This window comes from Passer montanus, unplaced genomic scaffold, assembly GCF_014805655.1.
Source record: "Passer montanus isolate IOZ18808 unplaced genomic scaffold, ASM1480565v1 scaffold2, whole genome shotgun sequence".
In the NCBI taxonomy this organism is placed as follows: Eukaryota; Metazoa; Chordata; class Aves; order Passeriformes; family Passeridae; genus Passer; species Passer montanus.
The window spans coordinates 4,144,815-4,159,342 of record NW_024366591.1 but is presented as its reverse complement, the minus strand read 5'-3'; positions in this window follow the sequence as shown (position 1 = coordinate 4,159,342).

The window sequence follows — 14,528 nt, the reverse complement described above, 5'->3', positions numbered from 1 at the left end:
ACTTTTCTTCTGTAATTAGTCTAAAATGGAAAAATCTTAACATGTGAATTTGTAGTTGCAAAATGGACTTGAGAACGAAGACAGGCAAAATAAGACCTTGGTTCCTGTCACTTCCCTGCTATCTCCTCGGAAGAGGAATTGTGCAGCTTGCACATAGATGGTCAGGCCTTATAGGTTTGCTGTGGAGGAAAAACAAACCACTTTTCCTGAAGTCCCTGGAGAAAAACTTTTTTTGTTCTGCTGAGTCTGTAGATAAGTATTTCCTGGTGTCTGGAAGTGACTGTCACCTTAGGATAAAGTAAGGCAGCCCAAGGAAGCTTTTTTCCCTGCAAGTTAAAAAACAATTCTCCATTCAAAGGTGCAGAAAAAATAGGTGAATGAAAGCAGCATTTGCAGCTTTGTGCATAAGGTACAGGCAGTCAAAAATCTGCATGCTCTAGGCAGCACAAGCATTGATTTCTAGTGCCTCAACGTGAATTTTACATATTCACAAAGAAGTTAATTTCTTCGATTACATGCAAGGAAAGAGAAGAATCCACTCTCATTTGAGCGCTGATAGAGGTCAGGCTCCAGCCCCTGAACACAACAGATGCTACATTCTCATGGCATGGTGTGAAAGTCACAGAAGGGGTTATGATTAGACCTGCCCAAGCTTTTGGGCCATGTAATACCCAGCAGGGCAGCAGTGTCAGTTTTACTCAGATGATTGCAAAGCTGAATGAAGAGAGAGACTGAATTACTTACTCAGAATTAAAAGCCATATTGGCACCAGAGCTGGCAATATGGCTCTGAACATTTGAGAACATAAAGCTTAAACAGTCTGGCAAAGGACTTGGGTATTGCAATTCCTGGCCCTTTCTCTCTGCTGGACCATGCTACTCAACTTGTGTTTCCTCTTGGTTCTTTATCTCCTATCTGCCTGTTGCTGCTTATGCTTTAAATAGAATTAAATAAGTCAACTTTCTTGCACTACTGTTAACCCAGTATTTTGATAGCCAGTGTTTTCCAGAAATCATCTCTTTGCTTGGACAAAGCCTGTCTTACTAGACACCCTTCAGAGGGCTCAACCTCCTGTACATAGATCTTTCTCCCAGAATTTTAGGGGTATGAATCTGCAGTTATGTGCATCTTACTAATGGCATTTCTCCATTAAGAAAAAGGTGTTTGCCTGAGTTAAAGCTTATTAGTCTGACCTTAACTCTGCTATTTCTAGTACCAGGTGCAACTTTCTTCTGAAAAGCCAAAGGCAATATTTCCCTGCATCATAGGGGGAAAATCCCCTTTGCATGTTTAGCTTGTTTGCCTCTGAAGTGGACACAAGGAAACACGTCGAGAATTAAGTCAAAACTGATAATGCATAATGGAAACCTTCTTTTGTAAATTAGCTTTGACTCCTTCTACCTTAAAAGAAGGAAAGCTGTGTGTGATTGGTTTTACCACATCCACTGTTGTCTTCTTGATGTTTAGGACGTTGTGAGGAGTACAGAAAGCAAACACTCAGGCAGCACAAAGGTCAGGGTGTCAGTTTGGATAGGTGGGAGGAATTGGATTGTGTTGGCAGTATTTTGGGGTTTTTTGGGGAAAATACAAGTTTCAGTCCAGAAAGCAGGTTTCTCTGTAGTTAAGTTGGGCTCTTGTTCCTGAAGTAGAATATTGAAGACATAAGTGAATGTTGGTTTCTTCATGCATTTGTTAAACAAGCAATAAATAACACCTTATCTACTTCACAACGTGACCAGTCCCATTTCCACACACTTCTGATTTGATCTGTGTTAATAGAACACAAGCTTCCAGACAAGCGAACACAGAGTGTCTGCCTTGCTGGATTCCTTCTTTAGCCTGTGAAACAGCATATGTTTGTTTTGGCTGTCTAAATGTGGTATTTTTTGCTCACTGGAAAGGCTGACAATGTTTCAGCCTCTGCACTGTTTTTTCTTGGTTTTTTGGTTAAACTTTTCACCTTCCTCTTTCTTTCTAGAGACTAGCAGAAATCACCTAAAAATCATCAGGAAAAGGTGGTATATTCCTGGAGGGGGATGGGAGGCTGGAGTTCCAGAGTTTAGCCATAAATTTATTCTCATCAGCCTGTAGAAGTTGGCTAGATTTTTCTGTTCTTTGGTTTTCTCAGTTCCTGTGTTTTGCAGAGCATAACCCGGGTGCCTCCTGCACTAGACTCCCTTTTAAACTGAAGTTAACATAAATATGGAGTGGACAACAACATTTTGTTACAAACAGAAATCAAGTGAGGTCAGTTAAGCAGTTTATTGCCACTATACCTTGTTAAGCCTTTGTTGCAAGCAAGGTAGGTAGTTTGTGTCCTGCAGAATGGATTGGTTTTATCCACCTAAAACAATCTCCTGCACTATGTCAGCAATGCTGTGGTTAACTCAAATGAAGTTAAAAAAAGCCAAATACACTGAGCTGTGTAAATAAAGTGCCCTTCCCATTGGGAATGAAGTCCTCCATATGAAGAAGTGTGGCAGTATCTTAGACTTATTAAGGAATAGAAGAGAGCTGATTAAAGAATGGTCTCCAATACTGATTCTCTAAAGCACAGAGTCCCAGCTTGAGTAACTGAATGAACTGGCTGGAAATGAGAGAAAGTGCTGCATATATAAATATAAAATAAAGCCAAAGCCTAGAGGTGTGAAAGCAGCACTGGGGAATGACTTAAACATCAAAGCAGGATTTTTTGAATGTTTAACTGTTTGAAACCTGGACCCAAGTATTTTGGTTTTATAATGAAAAAAAAAAAACCTGTTAAATTATTTCATAGACTGATCAAAGTTTTGAAATGGTGTCACAATCAATCATAAGCAAACCTGGGATTGGGAAGGTAATGTTTATTTTTAAATAAAAAGGTATATTTTTGACCTACAGAAGGTTTATTCCTTTTAGCATCATACTTGAAGTTTTATCACCCTGTTATTTCAAGAATGAGAAAGTGCTGAAGCCAGTGTAAAGGATGTAACAACACAGCCCACAAGAGGCCAGTATGGATTTGATTTTTGAACTATTCAAAGCTGTATTCAAAGCAGTGTAAAAGGACCCAGGCATCTTCCTAGGAATGCACCAAGCTACACAAGTTCATGTGAGCTGAGGGATGCAGAAAGGACAATAATGGTTGTGAAAGCTCCTGTGGTAGGAATAACCAGACCTTATCAGCTGGGATAAAAAGGTAACATTTATGTAAACATATATTCTCAAGAATGTCATAATATTTTGTGTTCTGTGGCTGTGGTCAGGCAGGGTGGAAATTGGCTGTGTGAGTCCAGTACCTTTAGACTCCTATCTGCTTTGCTTTTCCTATCCTTCCCTTACAAAGAAAGTAACTTTGTGAAGTATCACTCGAAAGTGTAATTTTCTCCTTCAAAAACTCTGTGGCCTGGGATGAAAATTTTGATCAGACAATAGAAATGTAAATAAACAGAATTGCATTTTTGAGGTGAAAGGAGGAACTGTAAAGGTGATTGGATGACTTTTAAGCCATGTCACTGTAGCTTTTGTAGTATTTGAAAATCCAAATCTAAAGGCAGAGCAGTGAGCCAAGCAGCATCTTGTATCCCCTCTCATTTTAGCACTGGGTGCTGCTGCAGTGGATTTGCCTCACAATATCTGAGGGGCAAATCCACAGCATTCTTTTCAAGTGCCTCTGGGTGTAGGGTAATATCTCTCCTCTTCCTAACCAGCCCAAATCAGTGTTGTCACCAACACCCATGACCATTGGTATGCACACAGGAGTGAAGGAGTGAGAACAGGACAGTTGAGAGAAGGTGGCAAAGGGGATGGGAACACCTTTAGGGAGACCAGGCATAAGGAGACAGAGTATTTGTGTATCATGCAGGCAGTCTGGAGGCAAAAGCCAGCTCAGCATGGAGATCAGGGTATATATATCCTGTTAAGGAAAAGGATTCCTTTGGGGGGATGCCCGAAGCAGAGTGGCATATCTGTAATTCCTGCTGGCAACAAAGCCAACTCTCAAGGTCATATGGTCTTAACATTGTCTTTCATGTGGGCTGTATCTTCTAGGTTGCCATGCATAATCCTCATTTTATCATTTCTGCCCCCAAATCTTGAGAAGGCTTTTGGGTTGATTTTCTTCTGCCCCAAGATCTTTCAGCAGCATAAATAACTGTGTCAGAGGCTGCAATCCCTTACTGCATCTGTCTTGTCACAGAACAATTTTTAAAACCAGAGAGCTGCAGTTTCTAGGTGACTAATACTCATCCCTCAAGGACAACCATCAAATAGCCCAGTTTCCCCAAACTGCCCTTCACACACAGACCAGTCTTGGATTATTTTAGCTTAAAGCAGCCTTCTTACTGTCTTGTCACTACAGTGAGGACAATGACACAGTTCCCAGCCACATCCACTGGGAGCAGGTAGGGTACATGCTCTTGTGGAATTCACCAATCCCTCTGTATGTGATACACTTAAGAGAAGTGGGGAGGTCCTTGATTAGAAAGAAGTGCAGTGAAATAGTCTAAATGAATAAGATGGAATAACTCAGGCTGGTAGTCAAGTTTCTCTCAATATTCCTGGTGTAAAATGGAGACATTTTGCTACTAACCACAGAAAAATAATTCTGCTTCAGAGTGGTGTTCTTATGGAGCTCTAGAAATTTGTATTCAGAGACAGCTCCTTACTGGTCAGTTTTTGGGGAGAAGTCCAAACCAGTTTTGCTTGAGCTTAACAACTAGTTAATACTAAAATAAACTCAATGGCTTCATTCTGATAGGAAAATGTAGCTCTTTGAAGCTTTCTGCAATTAAGCAGTTTAAAGCAGAAGGATTTGTCCTAAATTATGGACATTTACCTAGACATAAGTCATGAGCAGCACTGAAGTGTTTCATGCAGCTTGTGCTGAACAGAGTCAGTTCTAATGGGCTTTTTGATACATCCAGCTGTGAAGCCTTCTTGAATGACATCTGACATCTAAGCACCTTACAAGCACTCCTGCACAGCAAGGCAGCCCCATTTTCTCATTGTCTAGGTGACAAGATATATACAGACAGAGAAAATTACTTGCCCAGAATCCTGCAGGAAATCAGGAAAGAAGTGAGGAGATGATCAACAGCCTCCTACAGACAGCTAAAATTCTTCCTGCTGCACAAATCTTTCTCTCTCAGGAGTTTTAGGTGATGAGCAGTTCTCTGTGTAGCTTTATGTTTTGGGGATTCTTGTTGTATCCACTCTTTCCTATTCCTGGTAAATAAATCTTGCATACAATACCTTGCTGTTCACTTAATTAACATACTTTTTCCCCAACTAAAGAAGTGTTTTCCAGGAAGTCTTCTGCCTTGTTGGAACACTGTAGCATGCTGATGTGCTCCTTTGAGATCCTTGCTGGAGAAAGCCTTCCTGAATTTGTGGGAAAACCTTGTCCACTGAAAAAAACCAAGAGTGAGTAAAAAACCATTTTTTCTGGGAGACATTTAGCTAATACATGCCAATAACTGCCTGTATTTCCAGGTGCTCTCTGGTATATTCACTCACCCCTTGCAAGGAAATACAGTCTGTCATCTTCCATAACGAGAAGAGGGGTAAAGAGAAAGAGGTGCAAACTGCAGTTACCTATATCTGTTCTCACTGTTTTTAGAGATTTTCATGGATCAGTCAGATCAGTGGGAAAGCTGCTGTTCATTTAAGCTGCTGGAAACTTGTCATTATTGATTTAAATGCAATAGTTCTTGTTATGCAGAACGCATGATGGAGTGATTTGGCTAGGGCTGGAAGAATGTGACCTTTAATGCATAAGTAAATAAGCTTTTCCATCATGTATAATCTCTCCCATATGACAGATCTGTGACTGTCTGAAGTGACAGATTGTATGAGTCTTTATTTTTTGAGATATATTATCACAAAAAGTCACAAATCATTCCTGTCAGTGTGCAGAGATCTGCTAATGAAAGAATTTCATTCCAGAGTGGTGTCTGTGATGGATATAAAGTTGTAAGGAGTACAGTAAGTAAAATAAAGCAAGGTTAATCTAATCTCTTCCATAAAGCAGACAGGAAAAAACCCTGTGATTTAAAATAAACTCAAACAGATAAAGTAAGTAACAGGCTACTGTTCCATTTCACTCATTCATTCATTAATTCCAATGTTTCTTCTTGAAGTTTAGGAGACAGAGCAATTTTCTGAGCTAAACTTAAAAGCAAACCAAGCCCTAATGAAACATGGGAAAGAGAGAGTGGGTTATTTTTGTTACTTAGTTTTGTGTTTAGCATAGCAAGGCCCTAATGCCTCTTGTGTGTCATAGAATCACAAAATGGCCTGGGTTGGAAGGGACATTAAAAATCATCCAGTTCCAACCTCCTGCCATGAACAGGGACACTAGACCAGACTGCTCAGAGCTCCATCCAACCTGGCCTTGAACACCACCAGAAATGGGGCATCCAGAGCTTCTCTGGGCAATCTGTGCCATTGCCTCACCAATCTTACAATGAAGATTTTTTGCCTAATACCTGATCTAAACCTGCTCTCTTTCAGTGTGAAGCCAATCCCCCTTGTCCTGTCACTGTATTACTGCCCTTGTAAATAGTCTTGCCTCGTCTTTCTTGTAGGCTTCCTTCAGGTACTGGAAGGCCACAATTAGGTCACTCCAAAGTCCTCCTCCAGGCTGAACAATCCCAATTCTCTCATCTTTTCCTCACAGGAGAGGTGCTCCATCCCTCTAATTAACTTGGTGGCCTTCTCTGAACTTGCTTCAACAGGTCAATATCCTTCCTTCAAGTGTCATTCAGGCAAAACCAATGTTAAATCTCAGTAATTCAGAGTTTATTCAGGACATATATCCCAGTTCATTCCTGTTTAATTTGTGATATCCCATGGTTGCAGAAGTACTGCTTTTCCTGTTCTTTTCCTTCCCTTGCTCTGTCCCTCTCTCTCCTCTTGCCTTAATTCTTAGTTCACCCTAATTTACCTCTTCTCTCAGGCAGTCCTTTGTTTGCAAATCTGCCAGTCAGGCCAAGTCAAACTCTTCCTACAGTACTTCAGAGTCTTAAGTCCAACAGCTGCCATTCCCCCTTCTCTGGTCTCTGTATTCCTCGTGCAGTACAGGGGGAATACTCACTGCCAGTGCAGAGCATCAGAATGAAAGGATGTCTCTGAGAAGAAAGGTGGCTTCATTTTTTCTGCCTTAGGCCAAGAATGCACCTGATCCAAAATACATCACTAGCAGTGGAAAGACTTCTGTCTGCTTCTGGGATTTTATGAAGGCTGTGAGGAACCTTTAGGGTTGAGGGAGAATTGGATTTGGCCTCAAAATTTCTGTCCTCCGAGATTCTGGGTTTTCAACAGGTCTGTTTCTTTAGTGATTAAAAAGCCACTGATGTAAACACAAATAAAAAGAGGAGTTGACTAATACATTTGTCATATCCCGAGCCTGCTGGGAGGTTCTGCTTGCTGTTTCTTTATGGTTTTTTTCTCTTTCCAATCTGAATGCTGCTCCTGAGATGACACAGATAACTACAAGTCTGCAGTGTTCTGTACCTACACTGATGCCATCTGCACAATGTCCTTGATCATGGCTAAAGATGAGCTCTAGAGGTCTGGCTTCACTATTGCTGGGCTAGTTACTAACAGCCAAGCTTGGAAGAGTTTTGAAGTTAGGGAAAGGGCAGATTTACTGCAAGTATAGGGAGGTGAGGCAGGATGGAATAACCTTCCTGCTGCTGGCTTTGAGCTCTATGGCTCTTGCCCTCTGAGCCCACTGCACAAAAAGAAGGATGTGTTTTCACAGATGCAAGCATTGTGCTTGTTATGGAGGAAAGCCTTTGTGTTCCCTGAAAAAATAACACAAAGCATACAGGTTTAAAATACATGCCGTGCATCTCCAGTGGGAATGGAGCAAACCTAGGCACCTGCAGTCTTCTGTGGCTGACAGGAAACTTTGTCGTGCAGAGAGTGATAGGTAATGTTTATTCTCAGAGGTTCTTTGTACAATATTAACATCAACTGCAGGCAAACATTTGAGGGCCAAAATTGGTGGACCAAACTAACTATCTTTTCTTACATGTCTCTACAACATTCATGATTCACTAGGCTTTTTAGGCTCCAACAGAAATCTAACTTGTACGAGTCATAAACCAACCTGCAATTACCACAGCACCCCTATGAAAACACCTTTCAAGAGAGAGCAGATTTCAGTTTGAAGCCTGGTTATTACACATAATAAGCCAAATTCTTCACTGACATCAGTGTGGAAGGGGTGTGAGTCACCGCTGAATTTGGACCAGTTTTAGTTGAGAAGATGGGAATGATAAAATGTCCTTTTAGTGCAAGTGAAATTTGACCAAACACTGTTGCACTCACTGGAGTGAGTGGATGGTCCTGGGCATAATGAGAATGTTTGGTCATAGGAAGCACATGCAGATGAAAAAAAGAGCAATCTGTGTCTTCTTTTTGAAAGAAAACCAACTATGCAGCAAACTAGCTTTTAGTCAATGCTGAGTAACAGTGATGCTCCCTGCCTGCCTTACCTTTTATTGCAGCAGGACCGTCTCTTCAAGATGGGCTTTGCCATTAGCATCATCTTTTAAGTATAATACTTATCTTTTTTATTAAGTCCTAGGCAGGGTTTGAGCACAGGATGTTTGGTAGTGTGGTAGATTACCTTACTTAAACAAATAGTAATCCTGTGCCAGGCACTGCAGCATTCTTGGCAGGCAAAGCAGTAATATGGCAATCATCCTTCAACTTGTCAAATGGTTCCAGGTATGCTTGCAGATGTCATCTGCAATTGCCTGAAGCCATTTACTTTACAATGACTAGGAGAGGAAAAAGAGCAGAGCTGGGACAGAAGAACTGAACAGATAGGATTATGTGCAACTTTTAGTGAGCATTATGAGCTGTAGTTAGCTTAATTTCTACTGAAGTTGAAGGAGTGAATTTATCTTTCTGCTAACAGTCGAGAAATCAAAAATATTTCACTGACATTTTGCTGTTTAGTGTAAGAATTTGGATATCAAGAATGAAAAATAACAGACTGTTTGTCTTTTGTCTTTTTTGAATGTTTTTCTTTTTGGTATTTTAGCAGGTGTGCTCCCTAACTCCTGACAGAACTGGGACCATTAAAAGTGAACAACAGACAGCAGTGCTTGGAATCTCAGTGGTAAAGAAAGTGCAAAGCTTCACTTAGAAGTTCAATGAGAAAGAGTCAAAGTGGGATGATAAGTATGAATGATGATTCAACCGATGATGGATTGGCCCACACTGTGAAAATAAAGGGTGTTCAGCCCAGTTACTTAAAAGGCTCGGATGTTAAGACTGGAGGTCTAGTACAGAACAGTCTGCTCTTCATTGATCGTAAGTGATGGAAAGTAAACATCTTTGCACAGTGGGTGGATCACATGTGAGACAGCAAGGTTTGAGCTGCAAGATTCATAAAGCAAAAACACAAAACCCCAGAGCTTGGGCTGACAAAATTGGAATCCACAGACTTGTAACGCTAGTGTGACAGGCAAGCAGAGAAGCATCCAGATGTCTTTTTCACATTGGAAATAAACTCCCAAGCCTGCAATCTCTCTTGCACGGGAGCCCATGTTATATCCTGCAAGGACAAAGACACCTGTTTTGATATCTAATGTACGTGCTGGTATTTTTCTTGCCCATCCCTTCCCATTTGCCAGGGATTCCAGTTCAGTTTGTCAGCAATCTCAAGAACACGCAAGTGAAGAGGAAGGGAAAAGACTGCCTGGAGTGTGTGCTAACTCCTGAAGGTGTCACCCTGAAGGGGATGAAAAATGGATGAGTGATAGGGAGGTCTCCTGTGTACACCAGGAGGCAAGAAGGGGAGAGAGCAGAACTCGCTATTAATGCAGCTGGGCTGAGTGACTGGGGAGGTTGCACAGTGATCACAGGGCACACGAGACAGTGACCCTAATGAGCAGTACAGCAGTGCCATTGCAGCTGTGGGAGGTAAGTGGGGATGACTCAAGAGGGGAAGAGGAGGAGGAATATTTAGTCTTTACACTGTTTTTCAGTGTGAAACTCTCCAATAGAGCAGTGCTGCTTTGCTGGAACACCTAGAAACTTTTAAAATAACACTGATCTGTAGTCTTTTTATTGTTTAACATGGAATAAGCTGTTAGTCTGTACCTTCTATTGGTAGTATGAAGGTAATAGTGAAGGACTTCTTGCTGTATGAAGTGGTAGAAGCATAAAACACTAAATCTTTCATTTAAGTCCTTACACCTGTCAGCTGAACCAGACTAGTAAAATGTATTGCATGTTTTATTTTAGTCAGGATTGCCCTAATGAATTCTTATCCTGGTTCTTTAAAGTGACCCATGGGACTTAGACTTGCAGTCTGCTGAGGACCAGCAGCACAACAGGAGGCTGGTAAATGTTTAGTATCACATTTCTTCTGTGGACTAATTTTGCAGTAGCATTACTGATGCTGTAAACTTTAGTGTGTGATCTTTATAGAAATACACATGGCTGTTAAGAAAACCAGGAAGAAAAGTTGGAAAGTTTAACTTCATGCTCTCAGCATAGGCTGGAGGAGAATTTCAAAGTTAGGGTGTAGATTTTACTGGCTGTTAGTCTTTGTGATGACTTCTGCTAGATGTGGACCAGCTTTGAACTATGCCCAGGTGCTTTCTATTAAAAGCACTTTAAGACCATTTTGAAATGACCTACATAGGAAGAGGATGAAATGATAGCAGTGCATCCTTCACAAGTTCAGTAGCTGCTGAACATTCTCTTGGTGGTACGATAGGAAGGAAACTTCGGGGGCTAAAAGCAGCTCAGCAGTGAGGGCAGGCAGATTTCTCACATGGAGGATGGGTCTGCCCTAGTGCCCACCCCTGGCTTGTCTCTGTGAGGCTGGTCCTGCAGGATGAGTTCTAGGCCTGGTGTCTGAGTGCTGTCTGTGGGCCATGGCTGGGTGGTCTGAAGGGACAATGCAGGCAGGGGCTATCCCTGGTCATTCCTGTGTGACAGAAACCACTTCTGTGGGACAGCTAACCTGGAAGCTGTGTCTGAGCTGCCTCTGACTCCTGTGCACACTGGAATTGTAGTCTGGTGTCTTAGTTACTGATTCATCTTTGCCCATCAGAGTTCAGATACAAATATTGTGTAGGCAGTAGAGGGAGTGTTTGGCTGGTGTGTCAGCTCCTCTGTACCAGCTATGAGAACAGAGCACTGCCAAGGGGCACACTTCTGCTTTTGGATTCTTAAAGCTTCATTCCCTTCAGTGAACACACAAAAAGGAGAGGAAAAACTACTTAGGAACAGCCTTTTTCCATGCTCCTTTCTTCACAGGATTTCTTCCCATTTACTAAACCACTTTCATCCTGTGATCTGCCCATTTTGTTAGGAGATCTCCCTGTTGTTCAACACCTTCTTGGTGTTTGAAGTGCTCAGCTGACAATTCTGAACAGTTTTTTGTTCATATGCTTCCACTGTGATTTTTTCCAGAGACACAGTACCAAACCTGTCAGAGTTTAAGAACTGTCTGGTTGATGTTTAGTCATATGGTTTAGTTTTGGGCAGATAACTGAAATTGATGATCCTTATAAATCCCTTTTGACTTGAGATATTCTATGATTCTATGACATTTGCAGACATAAAGGGTGTGACATTCATACTTTTAACTGGGGATCCTGACAAGCTGTGCTGTCCTGAATGATGCAAAGGTGGGAGGAATATAGCTCAACAAGGCAAATAGGTAAAATGCCCATGGGACGATCAGTAAAATGAAAGGCTGAAAAACCCCAATGGGACTTAGCATGGTGTTGATAAAGGACTTCTAACTAAGGACAAACAGATGGACAGATCAGACGAGAACAGATCGTATCCTTCCCACACTACTACTGTCTCAGTCTTACTAAGTTTTGGCTTTGGATCTCATCTTTGTCAAAATTTTCCTTTGCAGTCTCCTGTGAAGATGATTTCACATTTGCTAACCCATTTTCTCAGCCTGCAGGCTCACACTCTTTCCCACAAGGTTGGCTTCTCACCACCCACCTTTCTCCCTCTCCTGGTCTCTGATTTTCAGAGTAATCAGTAAATGTAGCCTCTGCATGAGAATGCACACCCTTCAGCGCATAACACGTGGCTCATCTAGGCAGATGCACAGATCCACATAATACTGAACTCATTTTGTCCAAGGATCACTTTACCTGAGTAGGAGCCAGAAATCCTGACAGCTTAGACCTCTTAGGGCAGGAAACTGATCACAGGATTCAGGGACATGGCTGGAAATTCTGTTCATTGCAGTCTGTGTTGTTTCCTGCCTCAGTCCTTTTGTCGGGTCATGGGCTTGGAAAGGATTTGGGTAGTGAAGCAGGGAACCACCCACAAACTCATCACTGACCACCTGGGAGATGAGCAAGGGGGCAGATTTGCCAGTGGACATAGCCACCCTGTGTCCTTCCTGTTCTTTACCAGGTGTACCCAAACGCTTGCAGAATCAGTCCTTCACCAGGGCTCCTCACCTGGGCCAGTAGCATTTTACAGGCTTATCTGTGTGTGCAAGCAAAACCTCTTCCTGCTTCTTCTTTGTTCGCCGAGGGGAGAAAATGGATCAGTCCTTCTGGCTGCTTTTAAGTCGCTAAGTCAAGAATTTCGGCCTGAGCCTTTGATTCAGACGTTGATGAGCAACAAGCCAAGCACCTTTTGTGGGATGATGGATAGAAGGAAGCTGTGTGCGTCGCTCGGCTCTTGGCAGGCAGATGGCGCCAGATGGGCGCTCGGCGTGGCAAAAAGCCTCCTCTGCCTTCTGGATCAGGGCAGCAGCGTGAAAGCACTGGCGGGACAAACAGGAGTAGGGGCGCTGTGTCTGCCACACTGAATGGTTTTCAGACTGTGCTGCAGTGAAAATACATCCACAGCAAAGCTTTGGTATGGGGAGAGTTGGTTTTCCTGAATATCACAGAGAATTGTGGTTTCTAAGACTACACGTTGTGTGACAAAAAGAAAAAACAACAAATATGTTTAGAATCATAGAATGGCTCAGGTTGGAAGGGACCTTAAAAATCGTCTAGTTCCAATCTTTCACTAGACCAGGTTGCTCAGAGCCCACATCCTTCCTGTGGCCTTAAACACTGTCAAGGGTGGGACATCCACAGCTTCTCTGGGCAACCTGTTCCAGTGCCTCACCACCCTCTCAGTAAAGAATTTCTCCATAATACCTAATCTAAACCTACTCCCTTTCAGTTTTAAAGCCTTTATCCCTTGTCCTAACACTTCATGCCCTTGTAAATAATATCTCCCATCTCTCTTGTAGGCTCCCTTCAGGTACTGAGAACCTGTTAGTTTTGGTTTGGGTTTTATCGTCATGTGCAAGGCATCCTTATCATGCCCCCATGTTATTCTGCTACAAGTAAGGGAGCATTTTCTTTACTAACTTTGGTTCTATTATCTTTACCATGATCTTATGTATATATCCGCATGGGACTTTAGGGAAGAACAGCAGAAAGATGCTTTAACAAAACCAAGAAACTGCCTGGAATCCAATCTCCAGGTCCTGGGGAAGTGGGGGACTTTGGGATTTGTTACTTCCCAGAGCTCTCTCTTTTTCTGCTGAGGTGTACAACTAAAGGAGGCAGGTGACTCACTGAGTAAGAAACAGAACTAAATCAGCTGAATCAAAACAGGATCAATCAAAGCATAAGAGAAAATGTTGAGTGTCCCTGAAGACTTTCACAAAACACGGATTTCTGATTGTAAAAACATGAAGGAATGTATGAGGGCCCCAGTTTTGAACAAATTTTTCTGGGAACTCACAGATACAGGATAGGTGTTAAGTTATATTTGCAGCTGCAGCCTTCAAATGTTCTCTGTTCTTTCCAGATTCTCCAATTATTGACAAATTTGTCCTCAAGCTTTTTGCTACACACAGTGTCACTGTGAAGAACCAAGTGCACTGCAAGCGTTGAGGTCCCTTCCAAGGCAAAGCCAACACCCAAGTTACATCAAGGGCAGCACGGAGGAGACAGAGGATCGAGGTCCCTTCCAAGGCAAAGCCAACGCCCAAAGTTACATCAAGGGCAGCACGGAGGAGACAGAGGAAGAAAATTTGGTGTTGGAGAAAGCCAGTGACTGCATTACAACCAAAACCTTGGTGAGAAAAGACAGTGGAGCCATTGTGCTGAATCTGAAAATTCACTGTGTGTGCAGAGGAATGAGTGATAGGAAAAGGGGCAATGGCTTCAAGGGTATGTTTGGATTAACATTAGGAAGAAATTCTATACTCTGAGGGTGGTGAGGCACTGGAACAGGTTGTCCAGAGAAGCTGTGATTGCTCCATCCCTGGAAGTGTTCCAGAAAAAATGTGTCTCTGAACAACCTGGTCTAGTGGAAGATGTCCCTGCTCATGGCAGAGGATTGAAAGGAGATGATCTTTAAGGTTTCTTCCAACCAAAACCATTCTGTGAAAAAACTAATTTACTTAGAAAACACTGCTAAACTATCTCCTGGGAGTTACAGTTCAGGTACCTGATTTACTTGAAGGTCTCCCTGCTTATTGCAGGAGGATTGGACTAGGTGGCTTTAAAAGTCCCAGCTCAAACTATCCTGTG